Below are 21549 nucleotides of genomic sequence, written 5' to 3'. Positions count from 1 at the left end.
TAAAAAGAAATTGAAGAAGACACAAAGAAATGGAAAGACATTCTATGCTCATGGATTGGAAGAATCAACATAGTTAAAATGGCCATATTACCCAAAGCAATATACAGATTTAATGCAATCCCCATCAAAATCCCAATGGCGGTCTTTAAAGAAATAGAACAAAAAAATCATCAGATTTGTATTGAACCACAAAAGACCCTGAATAGCCAAAGCAATCCTAAGAAAAAAGAACAAAGCTGGAAGTATCACACTCCCTGACTTTAGCTTGTACTACAGGGCAGCAATAATCAAAACAGCATGGTATTGGCAGAAAAACAGACACATAGACCAATGGAATAGAATTGAGAACCCAGAAATACACCCACATAAATATGGACAGATAATTTTTGACAAAGAAGCAAAAAACATACAATGGAGAAAAGACAGGCTCTTCAATAAATGGTGCTGGGAAAATTGGAAAGCCACATGCAAAATAATGAAACTGGACTGCTATCTGTCACAATGCACCAAAATTAATTCAAAATGGATCAAAGACCTAAACATAAGACCTGAAACAATAAACTGCATAGAAGAAAACATAGGTACTAAACTTGTGGACCTTGGGTTCAAAGAGCATTTTATGAATTTGACTCCAACGGCAAGGGAGGTAAAAGCTGAAATAAATGAATGGCATTACATCAAACTTAAAATCTTCTGCACAGCAAAAGAAACCATCGACAAAATAAAGAGGCAACCAACTGAATGGGAGAAGATTTTTGCAAACAGTGCCTCCGATAAGGAGCTAATATCCAAAATATACAAGGAACTCATACAACTCAACAACAAAACGCCAAACAACCCAATTGAAAAATGGGCAGAGGACCTGAAGAGACATTTCTCCAAAGAGGACATACAAATGGCAAATAGACATATAAAAAAATGCTCAACATCATTAATCATCAGAGAAATGCAAATAAGAACCACAATGAGATATCACCTCACCCCAATCAGAATGGCTATCATCAACAAGACAAATAGCAACAAGTGTTGGAGAGGCTGTGGAGAAAAAGGAACCCTCATACACTGTTGGTGGGAATGCAGACTGGTGCAGCCGTTATGGAAGGCAGTGTGGAGGTTCCCCAAAAAATCACGAATAGAATTACCATATGACCCAGCAATCCCTCTCCTGGGTATCTACCCCCAAAATCTGAAAACATTTATCCATAAAGACACGTGTGCTCCAATGTTCATTGCAGCTTTGTTTACGGTGGCCTAGACATGGAAACAACCAAAATGTCCTTCGATAGATGAATGGATAAAGAAGTTGTGGTATATATACACAATGGAATACTATTCGCGGTAAGAAAAGATGAAATAGGACCATTTGTGACAACATGGACGGATCTTGAGATTATAATGCTAAGTGAAATAAGTCAGAAAAAGTAGAGAACCATATGATTTCACTGATACGTAGTATATAAACCGAAAACAACAAAAGAACAAGACAAACAACTGAAAGAACAAAAACTCATAGACATAGACAATAGTTTAGGGGTTACCAGAGGGTAAGGGGGGAGGGGGAGTGGGGCTCTAGAGGAGGGTAAACGGGGTCTAATACATGGTGATGGAAAGAGAACTGACTCTGGGTGGTGAACACACAATGTGAGATATAGATAATGTATTACTGAATTGTACACCTGAAATCTATGTAACTTTACTAACAACTGTCGCCCCAATAAACTTCAATTTAAAGAAGGAAAAAAAATATTGGTTTGCCATTGTTTCATACCCTGCAAAGCAAGTCAGGGAAGAGATGAAACCTAGCAGAAGTAAACAATTTACCCGTGCTTGTAAGCTTTGTGTGTGATTAGGTATCTAAAAAATACAGAGATTTGAAAATATGACTGGGGTTCAGGGGTGGGCGTGAGCCAGCTCCTTCCGCTGAGGTCACATGTTTGAATCACCTTAATTTGTACTGTTAAGGGAGTGGTCTCTTCAAAGTCATCTGCTCCCAGGAAACATACAACTGGCCAACACCCCCTCTCAAAGTGGAGAAGAGTGTGCTTTGTTTTACTTTTACTGCAGTGAAGGCACTGAGGAGTGCTTTCAGGGTCATTAGCACCCCATGACTCCATCAGCCTCCAGTATCCGCAAATAAACTAACAGAAAAGTCAACAGAAAAAAGACTTCTCTATGCCCATGAAGCCTCAAGGACACTGGTGACCTGCCTTCACTACTTAGAACTAGACCCAAGTCTCCTGGAGAGAGCCCTCGTCCTAACCCCAAACCTAACCAGTGCACAGACATCTCCATGGCAGTGTTAGAAAAGCTGGAGTCACCACTGACCAGGTAATTTATACACAGGGTACATCCCAACTGTTGCAAGTGTGTGTTAGGTGAGAGAGAGCTGGATCTCCAATGTGATGGTGAAATAGTTAAGACCTATTCTATGTCAGTCGGCATGAAAAACAGAAGTGACTTGTATAGAAAAAAATGGAAGAGGCATTGTACGCACATTTTCGATAACTGTGGATATTCTTTGACAGCCACGTGCACCCATGTCTACCTCCAGTTCTTGGGCATTTTGCAAGGGGGAAGGAAAGAGGGAAGAGAAAGGTGTGGGATGAGGAGCCATGTGTCAGGCCTTTCAGGACTCGCCTTGCTCCTGTGGAACGCGATCCCAGCTGCTCTGCTGGAAAGCGAGAGGGAGAAGCAGCGACCTTAGCTTATCGAATTGGGGATCATCTTGCAAAAGGGTGAAGCAGCTTTGCAAGAACTGGGACACATCCTCTTACAGAGTCAGGTGGGCTTTAAAGAAAGATGCTGTTGTGAGCATCTTAACATAAGATAACTTGGGACCTTGACCCATTCATTGTCTCTGGTTTTTATGGGGTGTCGTAAAGTTTCATCCTGATGCTTTTTGAGGGGACTGATGCATTCTATGTTGAGCGTAAGTGAATTTTATCAAATGAGGACTTATTTCATCAATGGATTCTCTTTAGAGGTAAATGAGTGAATATCTTTCAGTTTGATCAACCTCCAATTACTCCTCACTGCAGCCTGATGAGGTTAGTAAACCTCCATGGTAGAAGGGTTAGCTGTAATTTTTCATGATTAACAAAATAGAAGAAAACAAACAAACAAACAAACACACCTCTTCATTTCATCTCAACGGTGTGAAAATCAAATTTTGCAATAGGCAAATTCTTCAAATTAAGGGTCTATTATTTCCCCTTCTCAGGGGGTGTATCCTCTCAATCTCTGAGCTTCAGAACAGGGGATGTGTGAGCTTCTCTCTCTGTTGGGTTGGTATTTGCATATCATGGAATTGAAGCAAGCGTCACAAACTTGGGTTTAGAGTTTGCTTCCTAACCCCATTAGCACTGTTCTGACTCTGAACACGTCAGAGGACAAAGGAATAAAATGCACCATTATTGGAGTTCCTGTGTTTGCTCTTCTCCCAGGTCCTATAGCGATGTCTTCTCTGCTAGTCTACTCTCATGTGAGACAGGTTACATTAAGGTAATTTGTTACAACTCGTAGATGCTTTATTAGGAGTCAACTTGAAGAAACACACCATGTTTCCAGTTAGTTGCCAATATGCCCATCAGTAACAACCCCTCACAAATACAAAACATCACGCCCTGAGCAGCTCAGTAGACCAGTTATCTACCCAGAGCAGGTGAAGGAAGAGATGTACATGGAGGCTGAATGGCTCCAGGGAGGGAGCCGGGTCTAGAACCCAGGGTTTGTGACTACTACGAACCAAGTTTTTCTTTTTCACTCCAGCACAACTGGATTTGTGTCATTAACCCAATTGTTCATGTCCCGAGGGTGGTGTCAACTTGGCCAGGCTACAGTCCCCGGTTATTCACTCAAATGCTGATCTAGATGTTGCTATGAAAGTATTTTGTAGACATGATGAAAGACCATAGTAACTGACTTTATCCTTGATGGCCTGGGTGGGCCTGACGAAATCAGTTGAAGGGCCCTAAAGTAGGGCTGAGACTTCTCTGAGAGCAGAAACTCTGCCTGTGGATGGCAGCTTCCACCCGGGCCTGAGAGTTTCAGCCTTCCCTTATTGACAGCCTGCCCAATGGGTTTCTGATTTACCTAGCCAGCCCCTCAACCATGAAAGCCAATTCCTTTCACTACGTCTCTTAATCCATATCTCCTACTGGTTCTACTTCTCTGGCTGAGCTTTGACTGAAACACCAGGGGTCAATTGTAGTTAACAAGTGGATCTGACTGGCTGGGAGCGTATCCTGTGGTTTCCATATACGGATGGAAAGAGAAAGTAAGGCTTTGGGAGGCCACGGACTACTGATTTTTTTACTTCATGAAACCAAAGCCTGATCTTTAATATCTTGTTGAGGAATGGACCTGGCCCCAACTGGACACAGAGGCTAGGGTTGGATTCTAATATAGTGACTGACTGGATATTGGCTCACTGCTCAACAGCCACTGGGTAGAAGAGGGAGACTGGGCAAAAGAAGTGTAGATCAGAAACTCAGTGCAGAAAAGAGTTGAAATGGTCAAATGGCAACTCCTGGGAAATCAGAGCCTCAAGAGATTTACTTGCCACCAGGTCATGGTCAAGACGGGAGGTCACAGGATGAGCTGGGATAACCAGTGCCTTCCAGGAAGACAATGGAGGGCACAGAACAGGAAGCCACGCTTTGTGTGAGGAACTTGAAGAATAAGCAATGAAAATTACTGGATGTTGTCAATGGAATACTATGCATTATAGAGAACACTCCCTTCTAGATTTTCTGTTTCTAGCTGGTCATTGCCTTGGAGCTATTTTTATAATTTCTAATTGTAGATACTCAATGGCAATATAATTATATTTACCAATGCAAAGAGGTATAGACCTGCAAATAACTTTTGTCAGGTGGAGGTACAATAGATCTCTCTCCCCCCGTAAAAGCATTGCAACGTCCCTCTACTCCATATAAATACGTGATTCTTTCACTGCTTGGAATCTGTGGGATATTTGTATGATTTCCTTATTTAATTAATGAGTTAAATAAAATCATTGGTACATGTTTATTTTATACTTGTATGACAGTCATGATTTTACCTTAAAAAAAAAAATCGTCTACCAACATGTGAGGTGTCTTGGGTACACACAGGGAATAATGCCACAAGCTGCATCGTTTTCAGAGACAAGGGACAAGATTTTGCCCAGTGAAAATACCCGAGGGGCGACAAGCCCCAGAAAGGCCTCTGCAGCCATGTTGTAGCAGGGACAGTGAGAAAAAAAGAAAAAATCTTTATATTTTATGTAAAATATACGATGGTCTGACAATTAAGTTCACAAACTCATTCTAGAAAAAGTGCTGCATACCTCATTGCTGAATATCACTATAGTCACCTTCGAAGTACTTCCCTTTGGGAAGCTATGCACTGACGCCAGAGCCTAGTTCACCCTTCAAAGCAATTTTGGAACTCTTTTACTGGAATGACCATCAGAGCTGTCATCGTATTACCCTTGATGTCCTGAATGTCACCAAAATGTCTTCCTTTCAGTATTTCCTTTATCTTTGGGTAAAGAAAGAAGTCATTGGGGGGTAGATCAGGTGAATTTGGAGGGTGTTCCAGCACAGTTATTTATTTCCTGGCTAAAAACTCCCTCAGAGACAGTGCTGTGTGAGCTGGTGCATTGTCGTGATGCAGAGCCATGAATTGTTGCCAAAAGTTCAGGTCGTCTAACTTTTTCATGCAGCCTTTTCAGCACTTCCAAATAGTAAACTTGGTTAACTGTTTGTCCAGTTGGTACAAATTCATAATGAATAATCCCTCTGATATCAAAAAAGGTTAGTCACATGCATTGCAACAAGTTCACAAATTTAATTGTCAGACCTTCATAGATCCTTTATCTTGCCCTTTGAGATTAATGTCAAGAGATGCTTTTATAGCTTTTTTGAAGAGTTAAATGCACCCTCTGTCTCTCCTATTTATACAAACATTTGTTTGTGTATGTGTGATCTTATGTGCTTCCAAAAACCACATTTGAAAGGGATCAAATGGTAAAAGGAGAGAAAATAGTAGATTGCATAGCAGGTCAGACTTTGCAAAGGGCAATGTCATCTGTAGAACCACAGAGCAGATGGTGAAAAACCATAGGCGTATGATAAAAATAACAGAAGGCTGCACGGTAAATACATTGCAACAACAAGCAGGCAGCTAATGAGACTGATGAACAGAAAGGAAATGCGGGGGGGGGGAGGGGGGGAGGGGGTCATCCAAGGTCACCAGCTCTGAGAGACTGAGCAACCTTGCGTTTTGTGTCAACAATCTCCAAAGAGCCAAGGGCGGTTTTGCTTTCAGTATCATTTGTCCTTCTTGTTGGAGGGATGGGGACAGGAGAGTACAGCCTGGGACAGCAGACACTGCTAGTTCTCTTGTGTGGATGGAAACACTGGGGCAGGAATGGGGACCGTCCCTTTCCTAAGATGTCAGAGGCAGCCGGGAGAAGGAAGATTGAAGCCCAGGCCTCCCGCTTGTGAGGTATCCTTTCTACCTGGCCATCCTGCCTCCAGCTCCACGGGAATGACAGGGATGGCAATGCAATAAATGGAGCAGAGGGAGGCACATCCTCCTATTTTCTTAACCTACGTGACTGTGTCCAGGGAGGCGAGTACCAGAAACTTCAGGGTGTGTTGAATAGATCTGTGATTACCGAGATTTAGACTGTCCAGAATGTAATTCTAAAATATTTTCTTAAAGACCTTTTTAAGAAAAATTTCATAGCATTCAATTGAACAGTGTGCCTTCAGGAAGTAAACCACATACTTTTATCAAGAAAAGCGTTTGGGAAACTGAGATAAAATATTAACTCTCTTACTCTCTAGGGACTGCTGTCAAGAGAAGGATCTAGACCAAAGTTGAGCTCCAGATAAAGGAGGAAGAACATTTCCCCAGGGATATGTGGGGAAATACAAACAGAACCTGCCAAGGCCTGAGGCAGGAGTGATCTGTGTGTTTAGACAAAGGGAAGAAGGAGTTGGGCACAAACATTGGTCGGAAAATTCAGAGGACCAGCCTCAGAGCCCGGGGACTGCGCCAGTGGGGAAGCATCCTGGTGTGAATGCACACAGCTCAGGATGCAGACCGTATCCTGAGCAGAACGGCCATGGGCTTCTGCGATGGGCAGGGATGGGGTGTGGAGGGAAGAGGAGCCGGCAATTTTCAAATAAACCAAAAACGTTCTTCAGAATTCACAGTACAGAAAATTCTTGGAAGTTGTTTATGTGGGTGACAGTTTTAAAACATGGTTCTCAAGCTGTGTGTTTGGTGTCTCACTCACATTTTAGGAGAGGGGAAAATGTAAGTAGGGATGATGACAGAGTGCTCGCAGGCTGTGCAAGAATGCACAGTGGCCCTGGGCTGGGTGGAGGGGAGGGGCCGGGCTTTGCGGAGCTGAGCACTGGGTGAATTGTTTCTTGGGACTGTCCAACCAGCCTGAGTCACCTGCCTGCAGGATTTCGGAGTAAATAACGAATCACATGCCGGACACCGAAGGAACAGGAGTCCCGCCTGGGACGAGCTATTATTGATATAGGGCTGTCATCGACATTTCCATGGACTCCACGGCACATTCCTCATATGGGTGACCCCTTCTTCTAATCTTAACAATGGCTAATATTTATTGAGTACCTACTATATGCCAGGCATTGCTTTCCATGTATTAATCCAAGAGGTGTTTTTACAGACTTGAGTGGAGCACAGGTAAATTAGCTAGAGTGCATGTTATAAATGGATCACCATTTTCCCGGGTTGTCAGTCTCAATAATTCTCAGATCTGGTTAAGCTGGATTCTGACAGGAACATTTGCCTCAGGCCTTCACATGTTTGTATGTTTGGGGTTTGGCTCACTCTGCTCATTTCAAAACCTGTCAAAAGTTGAAACAATTTACACATGTGATATAAGTGGCTGATGACCTGTAGTGATTTGAAGGAAGTAAATAGGTTCTATCTACCCTTTTGTAGCTCCTCCCACCCTTCAGGAAACACGGCATCTTTATCTTTCTATATATGCTTTAAATCTACTGTGTCACTCCTACTTCCAAATGAGGAAGTAAAGTCCTACTGAGGATCCCTTAGGGGGCGAGCCTGGAAAGCCTGCTCATCGTCCTCTGTTAGCAATGTTGATTGACCGGGTGGCTGTGGTCTCTTTAGTCGACACTAAGTAGAAAAGTTGGGGGTCCAGGATGCTGCAGTTTAAATGAGGGACTGTGTTCTGAGGGGCAGGCTTGAGAGGTGAGGTGCTATGGATAGCAGGAGTTGAAAAGCAAAGGCCTAGCACAGGCAGAGGCACGCCAAGACAGAATGGCAAGGTCCCTGGGAGGATGGAGAGAAGAAAAAATGAGGCCCCTGTTCTCCAGAGAGGGCATCGTATGCAGTAACTTCTTATATCCTAGAAGTGTGAGAGGCAGGAGCTTTCACTACGTAGAGGCTGAGTGATCCCTTTTCTGTCTTTCATTTACGTGTTGCAGTACCCAGGAGGGCCCACCACTGACGGCGTTTCTCTGGTCTGCTGAACCGTAGATGGACGCGTGGTACTATTCATCTGATTAGATAAATTAAAGATTTAAAAGCAATGGTGTCAGCAATAGCCACCATTAAACAGAGATCTCAGGAGCGGAACAGACCTTTTAAGCATCTGTTTTACTTGAAGCCCAGTATTTATCTCTTTGGCTCAGGCCCAAGTACCTAGCTGGCAAGGACCCAAACCCATCCCCAGAGTTGCCTCTTGGGATCTAAAAAATCCAGTCTGCCAGAATTGAAAGCTGTCTCTCTGGATTTCGGAGCTCTGTTAGAAGAATGCTGAGCTATTCCATACAGTGCATTAAAAAAAACCTGAAACAGTTCAAGAAGTTTTTTGTTTTCTCCTCAAAATCATCTCTTAGGAATGGATTTAAATGAGTTTTAAATCCTTTCAGAGAGAATGTGCACACAGTATAATGTAAGGCTGCCTGTGTTGGTTTCTTTCCTATCAGATGTTTATGCTGATGAGGAAACGTATACATTTTGGAGTGACGCATAAGGGTGACGTGATGAGCCCGCTGTCCATCGTGGTCTGCCTGTCCCCACGTCCTCTGCACCTGGCCCGAGCTGGGTTCTGCAGAGGGGACTGCAGCTTGGTCTGGACACTCATGGAGCCTTGTCGTTGCCCTGGGGGCACTCCTTGTTCATTGCATAGAGTCAGACACCAATTCTAAGCCTTAGGGGAATGCACTGCTATCTCTGTCTCCCAGATTTCTTCATCATACTCAGGGCTTCTTTCTACTTTGCCAAATCTTTTTTCCCATTCACTCACTACCTTCCATTTCCTATTTGCATCTCCCCTCCTGACACTGAGGGCTCCGCTGACTGCCAGGCTATCTACGGACTCATAACAATGGAGTTGATGAGAACTAACATGGGGAATGACAGGAGAGGTGGACTCAGGCAAGCGGTGGGTTCTGGCCTGAAGACTGACTTGGGAGACATCACAGCCACATTAGTCCCGGGATGTGAGTTTTGTCCACGTCTCTGATGCCAGTGTTCTGCTCTGCCTAGCACCGTAACCTCAGACTGATGCTAGAACGCAAAGCAAAGTGTGGGGCTGAGTGTTCTGGGTGGGCGGGAGTCGTGCTGTGAAATGTAAGGCTGGTGCACCTCCTGCCCCCCTTCCTAGTAGAACGTTCAGGTGGAGGCCAGGGGAGAGCCAGACGGGAGCCAGATGCCAACTCAACCACTGACAAGAGGAGAGCCCTACTGGCCCTATATAGCTAAGTTCAATCCCACTCCTGGCTCCGAGGCATTTTCCTGAATAACAGTAGGACCTGTACTCCTGGGTAGTGTTCAGACATGAGTCATGGCTCCCTCCTCAAATCTGGAAGAAGTCATTCAAAGAACAATTTGCTTTTGCAGCAGAGGAGTACACTGGCAGACAGATGGGGGGACTGCTAGATAAACAGGGATGGAGAGAGGTGAGTCACTAGCATGAAATAGGAGTTTGGTGTTGGGATATATTTCCCATTCATAAAGATAACCACTTGTTTCTTCTTTTATTTTTTAAGGAGAAGTTTTTTTTTAAAGACCTATTAAAAAACATCAAAATGATTCTTGGGCATTAGGCAGCTGTTAAAATGTGTTGATGGATTCAGAATAAATAAGTTGGAAACATATGGATTTTGTTTTTCTTAAATTAAATGTGTGGATTTTTATTTTTATTTTATATTTTTATGGATTTGAAAATAAAAGGCAAATTCCCCATGAAAATAGAGTTTAGTTGTTTTTAGGGGGAGGGGGAGTTTAATTATTGCACAAGCAAATGTTTACATGCAAATCAAAATAAATTATGTACAAGGCCTGGGGGGCCTAAGGGCCGCTCTGCTCAATCAGCATAGATCTGAGGCCGTCCTTGGAGAGCTAAGCCGGCTAACTCATTACTTAACATGGAGCTATCACCTGCAGGAGTCACCAGGAAAGAGTGTGTCTTCCAGGACAGAGCAGCACAACCCAAGCCTAGAAGCGTCATCAAGGGCCTGGGTGTTATAGGGCCATAACTAGAGAGGATACACGGATGAACCCAAGCAAGCTGGCCTCTTGGAGTCTGGACCTGGAAAGCTCACAGGGCAAGTCTTCCTTTGTGTCATTGGCATTAGTTAGGGAACAGGGCGCCCTGGCTACGGACAGGAAGGCTTCGGTTCACCCAGGAGATATGCTCTGTAGAGGCACAGGATAGATGACCGATTATCACCGCCTGATCTCATCCATTCACTCATTCATTCACTTCACTCACCAGACTCTATGAACAAAAGCTTTCCCATTGGAACTTGGCTCCCTCAGTAGATTCTTCTCCTGGTGGTGATGCTTTCTAAGTTGGCTTTCTGGTTTATACATCTGTCTGCTGTGAGTTTAGTTCATGTGAGTTTGGCTCCCTGCGTGCAACCATCTCTACAGGCCCTGAGAAGATCCAGTTGCTGCTCCTGGGGCCCGAGGACCCTGGAACCAGGTGATGACTCTGATCACCACTCACCAGGCTCATCCAGGACAACGTCACCACCCCACCCATGCACGCGCGGTCGTCATTTCTTACTAATAGAACAACACCAGGAGTGATGATGACGCCTACCATTTATTCCTGGCTTACCATGCGCCAAACACTTTATATCACTCCTTCCAGCAAATCCTCACAGTGACTCTGTGGGACTGATACCACTATCAGTCTTAGTTTACAGATGAGAAAACCAAGATTCAATCAGGTAACGGCCTTTCCAGAAATCACATTGCGGGCAGTGAGTGGGGATGCTTGGATTGAGGGCAGGGCGGTGTAGAGTTGAAAAGCCCAGCCACACACAGACCCGAACTCCTAAGCCAGCTCAGGAAACATACTGGCCCTATGTAGCTAGACAGCACTGATAGGGCATGCAGACTTGTCTAGACTTGATGTCATTTAATTAACCTCGATTTATACGTTTTTTATTTTTGCATTCAAGAACCTTTATTATGAACCCGGTATATAGGGAGTAAAGATAAAAATATGAGCAAATTACCCACTTTCCCTCTATTCTTTTCTTCTCTCCTCAAACCTCCAGCCCCTTCTCTCCACCCTCACTCTCAGCTGAACACCCAGCTTCCTCTCTCACTGAGAAAGCTGATGGCCTGATAAGGAAATGCCCACCGGTCCCCAGATGACATCTACCCTGCCTGCGTCCTTAACTATCTCTGCCTTCAGTCTTGTTAGAGGCCCTCATCCCAGCTGGCCCACCCCAACTGTACCTTAGATCCCACCCCTTTTGCCTTCCAACAGACACCATGGCTCAGCATTTCTTAGCATTTTCCAGCTCCTTCCCCTCCACTGTCGTTACTCCATTCTCAAAAGAAAATCTTTCCTCGTCCCCATCCCCCATGAGCTTCTACCTTCATTTCACCCGATTTTACAGCAGAACTCCTTAGAAGACTTACTCCTCCATACTTGCCTCTCCAGTTTCCTGGCCCTCCATGTCTCTTAAACTCATTCTAACCAGGGTTTGCCCTCTCCCACCCTGTGAGCTGCTCCTGACCAGTCCCTTGATGGCTCCTGCCCAGTGGAGGTCACTGCTCACTCACTGGTAACTGAGTCCTGTTCTTGCTGGCCCATCAATGGCAAGTGACACACTTGATCACTCCCTCATTCTTGACATGTCTTTACTTGGTTTCTCATTGCTGTGCCTTTTCTTTCTTTGTTGGTTCCTCATTGTCTGTGATGCCCCAAGGCTCGGACCCAGACCCACTCTCTTCTCCATTCTCTCTCTGGTCTAAATACCCAACTATGTACTGACCATGGCCAATTGTTTCACTTAGAGCTCCAACCTGGACCTCCCCTGAACTCCAGACTCATGTATCAGACAGCCATGGCTCCTGCCTCTACCACCACCTCCCTCCTGACCCAAGCCACTGCCTCTGCAACAACCTCCTGACCAGCCTCTCTGTGTCCATCATTGTCCCAGAAAATCCGTTCTCAACACAGCAGCCACGGTGGTCCTTTCAAAACATGTCCGGTCCTGGCAGTCCTGTGTTCCCTTGCTCCAACAATGCCAAAGTCACACTAAGGTCCAGCAGTCCCCTTCCCGCGAGTCCCAAGGCCCCAGACAGTAGAGAAGTCTGGTGGGAGATGCGTGCTTCTCTCACTGTCCGCAGCCCCGCGTGGGCCCAGGGGGTCTGTTCCATCTCCAGCACTAGTTCTAGAAATGAGCATGCGTGGTATACGGAGTTCTCTCTGGAACAGTATCCCCCTCCAGAGTGAATCACAACTCTCTCCAATGAACAGGCATTATTTTGTAAAAGAAAAAAGAGACTAAAAGCAGAAGCCCACCTTCCAAGGGCTGGAACTGCAGCCCTGCCTCTTTCTGTCTCCCCAAGCCCAGCTCTGGGTGGGGAAGCTCCTCCTTTCCTATGAATTCCAAATGCCAAGGCGCCCCTACCCCCATCCCGGTTCCTATTTTTCCTCCTTCTTTTAACCCCACCTGATCTGGAGAGCCTATGGTGGAGAGTGGGGGAGGGGCGGTAGGTGGAAGCTGGAGCGGCCAGTCTCTCATCCTTCTGGGGGCCAGGCCACTCCAGACCTTGCCTTCTGCTCTGGGTTGCCTTGGTCTAACTGCCAGTGGTTGTATGCTCCTGGGGTTGCCGCCAGATATGCAGCAGCTACCAGTTGATTGTTTGATTTTCCCTTATTACTGGGTAGCCTCAGACCTCAGTGCTTCTGTGAAAGTTAAAGCTGAGTAGTTTTCTCTTTGAACCAGACTCAAAAGGAGGAAGGATCACCTTGGCCTTTGCCATAGCAGCCATCCCAGGACAAGCGCGTGTCAGCAGCTGGTGCCCCACGCTCCTGAAAATGGAGCTCCCCATTTGCTGCCCACAGGGGTTTCTATGCCAGGGACACCACTGGTGGTCCTCTCACCCCTAAGTCATTTTTTTTATTACAAAGTGATTCAGAGCCCTAATGGTATTGCTGGGTGGTTTATATAGTTAAAAGCAATCAGTGCCAATCTGTAAGTTTTTACTGTGTGCTGAGCTTGGAAATAATGACGTACCAATGGGGACGATCGAGGTGAACTAACATTTGCTGGGCTCACGACTGGCTACATCATTTTTGGGGCTCAGTGCAAAATGAAAACACAGGACCCCTTGTTCAAAAATTGTTAAAAACCTTGAGACAATGATAGCAGAACTTAAAGCCGACAGTGGAGCCGCTCTGAGCGCGGGGCCCATGCGGATGCAGGAGATGGTGGCCGTGACTAGGTACTGACCGTGGGGGGAGGGCGCTCTAAAGTACGTGCTTCACACGTGTGGCGTCCTTCCATTATCATCAAAACCCTTCGAGATAGAAACTCTTCTTATTTCCATTTTACAGATGAGCAAACAGAGGTTTTCAGAAGTTACGTCACTTGCCCAAAGTCACCCAATTAATAATGAGAAGAACTAAGATTTAAATCCAGGCAGAGACTGCAGAGCAACAATCCTCAACCGGACATCTATGTATAAATATATAAAAACTCAGCACCCCAGTCACAGTTTTACATTCCTGTGGGTTGGTCCCTGAACAAACACACACTATGGAATGTACATGGGTAGATCCAGCAGCAAATGGGCAAGTTGGCCAAGCCCAAGTTCAGAGCAGCGTTTTGGATAAAAACTGAATCTGTGAAATCACATATTTTGGAAAGACCAAACAAGAGCCCCAATGTATTAGACCTGAGGCAAACTCGGATCAACTAATCATCAAATGCAACTGTGCAAAGCTTGACTAGCTTACCTGTAAATACCAATAGATTCACTGGTTTACCCTGTGTGGTCCCGGTGCAACTAAACTTAACATTTTTATTCTTACAAGTTGTGTCCCAAAGCGCTCAGCCCTTGAGTTGATGTTGAATGGTTTTATAGACACCGCTTTACACCTGGGTGCCAGGCAAACACTATTCCGCCATGCCGTACCTTACAACAGTGAATCCACAGTGGCAGATGTCACAGAAAGGCAAACGGCCCAAAGCCTGGTGTGAAAACATCCAATTCTGATGATTAAACCCTGAGCACCTGCCCCTTTCCTTCCCAGGTCTCTCCTGACAACTCTGAAAGTCTAAAGCAGGCCTCCCCTTCTTTTCTGTCCCTTGGAGTTATCTGCGATTTCTACATCAGTCAACAGTGGATAGGAGAACCAACCGCAGGAGAACATTCGGTGATTTTGATCTAATGGCATCAAAACGGCTCTCTGCAGGATGTGCATAGAAAAACATCGTCAATCTGCGAGATACTTCTTTCCCCAAAGTATAAAATCTGATGAACAATTCACTTTCCAAATGAAAGGGAAAGAGCCGGGATTTTTGTCAGCTCATCAATCCTAGTGCAGCGTGAGTGACATGACGTCTGATAAGCTAACAGGCTGCGGTGATGCAAACCTGTTCGTAAGCGTGCTTTTCCTTACGGAGGTGGCCCAGACCTGGTGCTGGGCCCCGTGTGTTCCCAGCCATCACCAGCCGGACGGGCCAGAGGCTGCTGGCCTCCCTGCCCCTCTCTTCCTCCCCAGAGGCCTATTTCCTGGGACTGTGGATTTGGACACTCAGTTGTTTTTGTGAACTTAATGGAACACCAGGTTGCAGAACCAAAGGGGGGTGTCTATTGTCGGTCTCTTTCTCTGGAGCACACCAGAAGGCCATACAGTTCAGTTATTTGACATTTTGCAAGGTAAAACACAAGTTGGAGAAGAGAACATTAAAGAGAAAGAACAGGGATCATGAGATTTTCTTCAAGAAAGTGGAAGTCAAAAAAATGACTTAATTCTGAAAATACCCTCAATAGGAGAGGAAGGCTAAATGGTTCCTCGAGGGTTGGAGCTCTCCTTTTGATTTCCTGTCTGCTGTCAGAATGCACAGTAAGCATTCAGCTTTCACAGACGAGGCTCGAGGGAGAAAACTCAGTAACTTACTCTCCAACTAAGTGACCTGTGAGGACAATTGAATCATTGGGGGGCATGGAGTTGTAATGTCACAACCCATTGTGACTACTGTTGTTCATTTATTTATTTTTAAACAATTACTTTAAAGAGAGGAACGGAGCTCGTATTTCTTATAAATATACTCACATTCAACCTCTTTCCTTAAACTGTGACTTGAAATTCCAAGTACGGTAAATAGCTTTGTCGGATTGTAGGATTTATAGAGCGGCACTGTGAGTTAGGCAAGTGGCAAAGCAGGTTCCGTCACAACTCTCTGGACACCCCTGAAGAGGTCAGGCTGCCCTCCAGGGCGCTTCCTGGTCAACCAGCCTTCTCCTTACCAAGCACAGCCCGCCTTCCAGCAAGCAGCCGGACTGGCGAAGATGAAGGAAGGTGTCAGTACTAGGCCCTTGCCAGGGGCTGTGCCCAGCATCAGAAGCCAGGGGACCTATTTGTTCAAATCACATTTGTTTGTTTGTTTATATTTGTGCTCAGCCGAAATCCTATCAGGACACCTAGTGTATCTAGTAAAGTATGCACACCACTGAATCAAAACGGGAAAAATAAAGGTGGTGCAGGATGGGGGTACCGGGTAGGGAAGAAAAGGAAGGTGGAAGTGGCACGCTGGGAGGAGGTCTCGGGAATATGGGGACCAGCACTGACCCCGTCTGGAAGGCTGTCTTCTTTCTCACATTCCCCCTCTGAAGATGGGGCTCTCCCATTATGTTCTGGAAACGCTCAGTTGCATCACACTTACCAACTAGTTTTACAATTGGTTGCGGATCTGCCTGAATCTAGCACCAGACCCTGAACTCCTTGAGGCAAGCAGCGTATGTCCATCATCTTTTATGCCCACATATGGCTCTTCATGAAGGGCTGGAGAAGGAAAGACTGAGAAAGACAAAAGGAACCTGATCTTCAACTGCACGTCAATTCATCAAATGTTGATGAGCTGCTGCGGGGGCCAAGTACTGATAACTGAGTACTGAGGGATGGGAGGTTAAGACCAAGACACTGTCCCTTCCTTCAAATGCTCGCAGTCTAGAGAGGGCCGTGGTAGGCCTATGAGCGGCTCTACAGGCAATTTGCACAAGTCAGGGTGTGAGCGGCAGTTGACTCTGAGACAGGGCAGCGTGTACGAGTATCTCTTCAGAGCAAAGCTGGGTTGCACTGTTGGGCTGCGCTGGCACTTACGTTCTGAATGTGGTGCTCTGTGTAATACTAAGCTCTGAGTTATGAAGCTTCCTGAACTGAAATAAGCTTAGTGGGTGGTGGTGAGGGGCACAGCTACCACCAACACGGCTGCTCTGGGCTCCAGGACTGGGTCACTGAAGTACAGGACAGCTTTAAGCGCATCGTGCCATGGTTCACCTGAGGTCATTTCCAGGTACAGAGAAAGGCCTATGACCCAAAGTATAACAGCAGGTCCCTTTCTCCTTGCTAAAGTCTGGGCCCTGTCAGTTTTCAGCATTACAGACAAAATGAAATCAGAGCTCAAGGCAGAAGCCCAGCGGTTGGAAAAAAAATCAATGTCTGCCTTGCAAAGGTGTGTGTATATGTGTGCGGACCTGGGGACGAGAGGTGGGCAGTAGTACTAGATTGGAAAAGACCACACTGAACAAGAAACAGAGCTCTTGCAAGCTTGGCTTGGAAGGTGGCCTGGTGATCTTCGTAGAACCCAAAGCAGTAGCAGAATAACCTTTCGACTGGCCTATAGGCTTTTTGGGATCCTGAAATTCACACCTTATTTCTTACGTCAAATGGACAGAACATAGGCATCGCCCGGGAGAAAGGAGTGACACCAGCGTTTGTCAAGCACCATCTATACCACTTCCCACTTCCGGGGGAAATAATGAAAAGTAGTCTTGCTTCTGGGAAAACCCAGACTCTCACGTCCAGGAAGGGCTTGGACCACTGTGGGGCTCTGCGAGTCATTCTCTTCTTCACAATCAAGGGAGGGGGCGGGTGGGAAGGACGGTCCTCTGGACTTTAAATCTCCTGACAAAGTGGGCCTGGCTGGTAAATGGCAGAGATGGGAATGTGGTTGTGACAACCGGGGGCTTGTGAGAGTGAAAGAAGAAGGCAGTGTACCGTCAAGCAAAGGTTAATCAGACTGCCCACACTCCACGTTACAGCAGCACCCCCTTATCTACAGGGCATATGGTCCAAGACCCCCAGTGGATGCCTGAAACTGGAGAGAGTATCAAACCCTATATATACTATGCTTTTTCCGTACATACAGACCTATGATAAAGTTTAATTTATTAAGTACAGAAAGAGATTAATAGCAGTAACTAAAAATAAAATAGAGCAATTACAATTAACTGTAATAGAAGTTATGTGAATGTGGTCTCTCCCTCTCTCTCTTTCTCTCTAACAGGCAGGGAGTGTATACAGGTGGCGACGCTGGACGAAGGAATGATTCACACCTGGAGTTGGACGGGGCGGGATGGTCAAGGTTTCACTCTGCTACTCAGAACGGTGTGCAATTCTTCCTGGAAATTTCCATTTAACATTTTTGGACTGTGATTGACAGCGAGTAACTAAAACATCCCTGTGTTTCTTCATTTTGGCCAAGCTCCTCACAGGTTGTAGAAAACAGTAAGAGGCTTGTTCATGAAGATAAACGAGCCCCTGCTCACAAAACACTGTGGGGAAGTCCAGCGGGGGTGTGGTGACCACGGCCCTTCCTGTACGCACTCCATGGCTGACACTGTTGAAGTCTGAGCATAAGAACAGTCTCTGCCTTGAGGGACCTTCAGAGTTTGCAAACTGCCTTCGTGTATGGAATGTTTCCTGGGTGACAAAGAAAAGCTAGTATCATTACTCCATAATCATGGGCCCTGAGGCAAGTGCTCATGGGGGCCTGTGTGTGCGTGTGTGGTATGTGCATGTGTGTGGCTGTGTGTGCATGTTTATGTATGTGTGAGCGCTCATGTGTGTGCAGGTATATGTGTTTGTATGCACACATACATGTGTCTGCATGTGCATATGAGTGCAAACATGTGTGTTCACATGCTTTTATGCCCGTGTGGACCTCACTTTATTTAATAGAAATAAGAGGCTTGGGTCCTAGTTTTCAGTTCTCTCAAATAGTTGGTCAATCTTCTCGGAGTTTCTCTCTCTCTTTTGGCCTTTGGCAATTCTTTGGAAATACAGCTTGTCCTGAAATCTAGGGGTTGGCCAGCTTTTTCTGTAAAGGGTCAGCTATTAAGTGTTTTATTCGTTTCAAGTCCCATGTAGTCTCTGTGGATATTCTTCTTTATTCCCCAACCTTTTAAAAGTGTAAAAGCCATTCTTAGCTCAGGCCTTATAAAAACAGGTGGTCATGTGGTGTCCTGGCCCAGTGAGACAGCTGCCACCAAGTTTTGTCATCTGATGGTCCCACTTGAACAAGCAGTCAATACAGGGGTGGTGGGGACATGTGTCTGATTCGAGGGTCAGGAGGCTGGCACTGTCCTTGCCTCTGTCCCCAGAAGAAGGGTCTATGTTCTCACGCTGCTGCTTCCCAGCTGTGTGGCCTTGGGCAAGTCACGTCACTTCTCTTGCTGCCTGGGCGATTGTGTTCAAAACTCTTCAGATTCCTTTCAGATTTGAAATCCTATGATATACTCTAGTGATGTTTGATAGCTAAGTATTTTGAGTTCCTTTGCAGGTAAACACTCGGCTCTTCCAGTGCCTCTGCCTTTGCAGCCCATGTGAGCCCCTGTTGGCTGTCCAGGCCTGTGACCTCAGAACCTGGGCACTGCTGGAAGCTCCCTGTCTGCTAGATGTGAAGCTGTACATGCTCCTCCATTCCCCGTTCTCTGTCTTTGTGTGTCATGGGACGTCTGTGGTAGATTTTCCAGAAGATTGCCATATTTGAAATGTCTTAAGCAATACAGCCATGTTGCTGGTTGCAGGTATAGAAACCTTTCTGCTCAGGGAACCGCTTCTCAGGATGCTTGATTCCCAGCGCGTGTCTGCGGGGTCAGGGCTCGAAGTGTCAGGGCCTGATACGCCAGGCGGGTGGTCAGGGCTCTGTCCAGGTGTTTCTACACTCGGCACCATCTCTCGTAAGAAAGCAGCTAGAAGTGCAGCGATGGACATGTCTTCTGTGGCTCTGGAGAGTCACATTCTTTCACTTGTTATTACCCCCAAGTTCATAGGCAGCTCAACAGACTGAAGAGGTGCATGTGGGTGAGGCTTAATCTACGTCTCCATCACCTCCTCTCCGAGCTCCACTCCGCTTCCTGTGTCCCCACCACAGCCAGGCATCCTCCAGGGAGCGTCGACTCTCTGCTCTTGACTTCCTTCTGCTTCTCTAGTCCGTTGTTCACCCTGTTGTCAGATAAACCTTCTGCAGGTGGCAATTTGCCCACCGATGTCACAAGTCGCCCTTTACTCAGCTTTCTGGGTGCCCAAAGCCAAAAGTCAAACCCAAACTTCACTAAACCTCAGACTTCCATACTCTCCCTGTCCCCAGTCGACCTCTATTTTTGTCTCAGAATATCATCATCAATACAGACACTTGGAGCCTCACCCCCAGGGACCTAGTTGCTGGGTTGAGAACCACAGCCTGAAGGAACCTCTGCTCAAACAAAGCTGGTCTGTTCATCGGTCCTTGAATTTGTAAATGAAAGTGTGTGTCACTTCTAGAGTCAGAATACAATAGTGAAGGTCATTCATTATAAATAACCCAAACCATGCAAAGTGTCCTCCCGCCTCTTAGCTTTCTGCTGCACAGTTTCCTGCCCCCTTTTTTTCTTTGTTATCCTTCAAAGCTGGTCTAGAGTTTTGTGTCCTCAGAGAAACCGTCTTCCAATTCATCTCAGCAGCAACGGCCTGATTTCATCACACTCCCTGAGCATAGTAGGTGATACCATGTGCCGGATTCCATCTCTCCGGCATGTCCATCACCCTCTGCCCATCCCATCCCCAACGGGTGGCACCAGGAGAGCTTGGCCGAAGGGTGGATTAGGGTCAATTCTGAGTTGAGATCTGGTTCCTAGAAAAGGTCCCTTCAACACACAGCAGGGCTCACTGGGTCCTCTATTTAGAGTGGGACTGGTGGAGAGCAGAGGAAAAATTTCAAAATAGCCACCATTGTTTGATATACCCCTGAAACCCAGGAGATATGGACACAGGTGCTGATGTCTTATGGTTGGCAGAGTTGGTGGACCCCCAAATCCCTACCCTCAGTGTACACACACCTTCTCTCAGTTATCCACCCAAATACTAAACCAGATGTTTCCGTGAAAGAATTTTGCAGATGCAATACGTGTCGGAAATCAGTTGACTTTAAGAGAGGGAGAAGAATTTGGGTGGGTCTAACCTAATCAAATGAGCACATGAACGAGCACCTTGCAGGAGAAATTTAAAGCAAGAGAAGGGTTCCAGTGTGAGAGGGAGAAAGGAGCAGGCTACATGACCAGGAACTGTGGGCAGCCTTCAGGAGCTGAGCACAGTGGTGGGTCTGCAGCGAACAAAACAGTGGGAACTTCAGTCCTAAAATCTCAGGAATCTGAATTCTGCCAACAGCCACATGAGTGTACACAAGGATGCAGAAGGGAAGGCAGCCTGCTGACACCTTCACTGCAGCCTGGGAAACCCTGAGCAGAGGACCTGGCTGAGCGGCTCCTGGCGCTGACCCACAGAAACGTGAGCTAATAAATGGGTGTTTCTGTACGCTGCACAATGTGTGGCCATTTGTTACACAGCACTAGGTAACTAACTGTTCGTTACACAGCAGTAGGTAGCCAACCGTTTGGTATACAGCGCTAGGTAGCTAACTGTATGTTACACAGCGCTGGGTAGCTAACCATTGTTACACAGCGTTAGGTAGCTAACCGTTACACAGCACTAGGTAGCTAACTTTTCGTTACACAGCACTAGGTAGCTAACTGTTACACAGCACTAGGTAGCTAACCTTTCGTTACACAGCGCTAGGTAGCTAACCATGTGTTACACAGCACTAGGTAACTAACTGTTACACAGCACTAGGTAGCTAACCATTTGTTACACAGCACTAGGTAGCTAACTGTTACACAGCACTAGGTAGCTAACCATTTGTTACACAGCACTAGGTAGCTAACCGTTCATTACACAGCACTAAGTAAATAACT

General features: G+C 46.1%; 1 protein-coding gene across 4 annotated transcripts in view; it reads right to left on the bottom strand.

Moving 5' to 3' along the window:
- KCNJ6 (potassium inwardly rectifying channel subfamily J member 6) overlaps positions 1–21549 on the bottom strand; it is a 237937-nt gene that overhangs the window by 185305 nt on the left and 31083 nt on the right. The gene's annotated exons all lie outside the window — the stretch shown is intronic.

The sequence above is a fragment of the Rhinolophus sinicus genome, chromosome 17 (assembly GCF_057876585.1).
Source record: "Rhinolophus sinicus isolate RSI-liver-muscle chromosome 17, RSI-T2T, whole genome shotgun sequence".
Taxonomy (NCBI): Eukaryota; Metazoa; Chordata; class Mammalia; order Chiroptera; family Rhinolophidae; genus Rhinolophus; species Rhinolophus sinicus.
The sequence above is the reverse complement of the archived record's forward strand: the minus strand, read 5'-3'. Positions and strand labels throughout refer to the sequence as shown.